The sequence below is a fragment of the Atta colombica genome, unplaced genomic scaffold (assembly GCF_001594045.1).
Source record: "Atta colombica isolate Treedump-2 unplaced genomic scaffold, Acol1.0 scaffold156, whole genome shotgun sequence".
Classification (NCBI taxonomy): domain Eukaryota; kingdom Metazoa; phylum Arthropoda; class Insecta; order Hymenoptera; family Formicidae; genus Atta; species Atta colombica.
This window is the reverse complement of record NW_017259246.1, coordinates 247,662-252,192: the sequence shown is the minus strand read 5'-3', so window position 1 is coordinate 252,192 and position 4,531 is coordinate 247,662.

Here is a 4,531-nt window from a genome sequence, read left to right as displayed (position 1 = left end):
TATATAAATTTCCGTAACTTTATTGTACTTTATTTAACTGTTCATTCTCCGTTCGATTCAAAGCTGCGGCGATCGCTGAAGTACAATAGTCATATGAGCGTTAAATAAACGTAACGCAGTTCAAAATGCATTATTTGAATCATGGTCATTTTGAAAAAATATCACCTTTCTTATTTTTTCGAAACACGGCGGCCGCTCGGCGGCATTTATACAATTCTATAAAAGCATTCTATTGTTTTTCTTATATTGATGGGACAGTATTTTTTTTCCTCTACACGTGGACATATGTTGACGTTAAAAAAAATCAATTTTTATATGTTGTTTGAGATCTACGTTAAAACTAGAAAATTTTTTATGTACAGCATAAAATTTTTTGATACAACGTGTAATTTTTGAAATTATTTGAAATGAAAAATATCTTATGCCATTTTCTCGTAGGTTAGATTTTATGAAATATTTTATTGCGTGGGTTATAGATAGCGTACGCGCGCGAGCGAGCGCGTAAAGTTATTGTTGGCAAATTCACCCGACAAGTTATTCGCGACAAACGATGACGTGTGGGCGAACATAAATATTTCGATCCGATGCGGGAGAGGGATGGAACAAAGGTGGCGGGAAAATTTACATTCCCGCGCGTCCGTGACACGCGTTATTGCGCGAATTGCGCTCGAATGTATGACAAATAATAAATAATCTTTAATCTGATGGCCATTACAAAAAAGCTACGTGCGCGTGCATATTTTTTTATGAAATTGATGGGAACCTGATCGTCATTTTGCACCGGGTGCAATTCCCGAATTATGCATCTCAGCGCGTCGGTGAATATTTCCGCGTCCGGTTTAAAATTTAAAATTTCGCGAAACAATAACGATGTTATTTTTGTATGAAGCTTTCAGGATTCGATAATATACAAACATTATACTTGGCTGATTACTATATATTGCGCGATTTGAAGGGATCGCGTTCAAAATTCGCGCAATTATTTGCGGGCATGAGTGCGTGCGTTTCCGTTAAGTGAGTATGATCAGTTGGGAGATTATTTATTATTTAATGCTTATTCAGCAGCAACTCATACAACATTTGGCCGCCGTTATTTGCGACAACAAATCCGTGCCATGCAAACGTAAATTCCGCGGCACTTTTGTTCCAACTCGCGCTCGTATTGCGCTGAAATTTATTTTACCTCATCGCACCATCCCGTTGTTACCCCATTCTTCGCATATTTTGGCAACGAGTGAGATTCCGTGCCTTCCCCCTTCCTCCCCCCTCCTCCCCCGGTTCTTTGTTTCCTCTCTCAATTTTCGTCGGCGTTACCGCGCCGAAAATTTGCGTAACCGTAATGAGCTGTTCGATGACCGTCGATAAACATTTAACGCTTAGTGGAAAACAATCTCATTTTCACGCCCCTATCCCTCAATGGCATGCGCGCGCGCCAGATTAAATACTATTTTCACACGTCGACCGGAAATTCGAACCGTTTTAATGAGGTGTCACAATTATGGCAACTACGTAACCGTGAACGGCAAATTGCGTTATTTGGTTTTCCCACCCTTCGATTTTGACATCGTGCGCGCGAAGAGTATAACATTTCCGAGTTATTATCTCACATAGCCCGTATGTGTCTGTGCAAATAACATCCGTTTTAGCCAGATTGGAAACGGCGCTCATTGCGTCGCGCTGTTGCGATACATTAATGGCCGTAACGATTATTTTTCCGCATTTTCCTCGTTGCAACAATTGCGGATATTTTGCGTGTCGCAATTATTTTGACAAATTGCGTCATCTATACTGCAAGCAGTGTCTCTCAATTTCTTCGCACGGATAAATCCTTTTTTTATATATTCCTTTTTTTTTATTGTCGAGGTTACACTTTCAACTGATACATCTTCAACGGATAGAGAATTTGACCATTTAAATACTACGTCGCGTATTCCAGCCACCCAGTCGTTTCGGGAATCGCGAGGGAAGCGATTCGTCAAAACGAACATGAGAGGATTACTGTCTCTGTACTGTAACTTTGCCCCTCGTGACCGAGCGCTCGAAAAGACGGATAGCCGATCAATATTCATCAAGGATCGTAAACTCCAAAGTGCGAGTTTCCGAGCGCGTAATTAGAGGGTTCTCTGAATTTTCTTGTCGACGTTCACATCGTGTAACCAGATTCGCCCTAGCGCAGAGAGAGGAAGAGAGAGAAAGAGAGAGAGAGAGAGAGTCCGTGGAAGACGAGAAGAGAAACTACCCTGCTCTAAAGTCGTAGAAACCGCGGAAACTCGGCCGAGTGTTGCAGGCTTGGGCGTGAAATTAGCCGATGCGTTATCAGGGATGCGGTCTCTAATGAAAGCCAAGCGGTTTTTTCTCTTTCTCTCTTTCTTGCTCTCCACCTTTTATTTTACCGGCCTCGTTGCATCATTGCCGCTATCTTATAATAATAATGGACGCGATAATAACGCTGATAATAGTGATAACAACGACAGTAATTCTAATCGACCTAATAATTCTGTCGTTTATTATTATTGTTATTAGCGGTATTATTATAGAGCCACAGGCGAACACCACCGCGTCGTAATACGCTTTACGTCCACCGAGTGTTTATTAATTAAAAAGCCAAGAACCGCGCCTCTGACGTGAATATGCGGTACGTTGCACGCGTGTAGCACGAGTTGCAGAAAAAGAAAAAAAGGAGTAATAGGAAGAGAGAGGAGGCAGTGGCTCCGCTCCCGTTGCTTTCTTTCGCCCGCTTGTTTCAACGGTTTTATTAAAGCACCTAGGCCGAGCCGAATTAAAAAGTAAACTGTCTGCAACCATCCCACGTTTTGCGAATCCGTGCGCGGACTAAGCCACTAACTTTTCTTCGCTGCTTCTATAAACCTTGACCCCCGCACACTTTTGTTCCATGAGTGCAACGTGGCGTCTCAAAATGTATCCAACCTGTCAATTTTAATATGCTTTTCTTCGCAAGTAAGTCCGATATTATATATTCAAGATACACCAGTATCCCCCGTTTTATATTATATCGCTCATTGGCTACAATAACACAAATCAAAAATTGTCATTTTTTTACTTGCTTGCAAAAAAAAACGGGAACATTAAAGAAAGACAGAATATACTTTTATTTCTCTATAATAGTCTATTTACGTTAAAATTGCATTAAAATTAACATTACAAAAATTTTAATGTTTTAAAATATACTAATACTTAAGTTTACTTAAATACTTAAATTTATTTTTTGGATAAATTTGTTTTTTGAGTTGTATATATGTATGTTTACGAGAAGAATGGTTTTGCTGAAATGTCTACAAATTTGGATACAGATTTGAAAATAATTTTATTAGTACATAAAAATATTTGTGTAAACAACTCAAGCATGATGAACAATGCTGCAAAAAATTTTGATATTTTAGCAATCAGCGTCTATATAAACATTTTGATAGTCAGATAAAATTTCAGATCTATATCTAAATACAAATTTTTAGATACTTCAACAAAAAATTATTCTTTCCATTGCTGTTACAAATGAGCGATATGCAAGTGAGACGTATAACACAAATTAAATTGATGGATCACAATTCTTTTATTTCTTGAGAAACGTTACATCGCATTTCTAACTTTTCGATAGGTGCAAGAGAGAGTATTAAATTGTAACACTTAATTGACTTGAGCAGGACAGCGAAATTATGTATTCGTGACCGCAATTTCGATCACACGATCCCGCCATTACCGTTCTCACGGAAAAATCGCTAAGAAATCAAGTAACCTCGATCTAGGTCCAGTCGCAATGGGCGAATGGGCGATTGTAGTAGGTTTTTAAATTAAATAACAGGAGAGATCGATGACGCGTTCGACGGTATTTGACCCTGCGGCGGGACGTAGCGTCCCGCCGGATTTCGCAATAATTACGAATTTGTCGTGCAAATTAGCGTGTTTGGCCTAGCCGATAATTTAGCTTACCGTCGGACGCTGTTGTGTCGTTACCTCCCTCTGTATATCCCGCAGCCATGCCACGGAGGGTAGGGCGAATGGATAAGCACGAGGGTGGTGCGGTGCGTAGTTAGAAGTGTAACTTGTACTGCGAAAGCAAGCCAGTGTCCGCTCCAATTAACTTTTCACCACTAATTTATGCGGCGGCGCCTCTCTCGGCATACCACGCGAGAACACGCGCACACGTACACGCGTTTTCCAGCCTCCCCCGTCGTCGTTACTGTCCCACGTCTCTCGCGTTTTCTCCTACTCCGCGTGCTTTATAAATTTCTCAACCGCCCCCGCTAACTTCTCGCACCCCCGCCCTCGAAAGAGACCGGGGAGACTTATTTTCAAAATACACTTCACGTCCGTCCGCACCTCGCATGGCACGCTTTCTGAACAAGTATCGCGCGCCCCCGCGAGCGATTCAACTTTGCGATTTAACTTTTATGTCGGTTTAACTTCTTTTCTTCTTACGCGACTTTCCTTTCGTTCTCCCTAATCGAGTACGTGTTGATCAATCACGCAATCTTGATATACGTCGATGTAAATTTCTTGGATAAACTGCGGA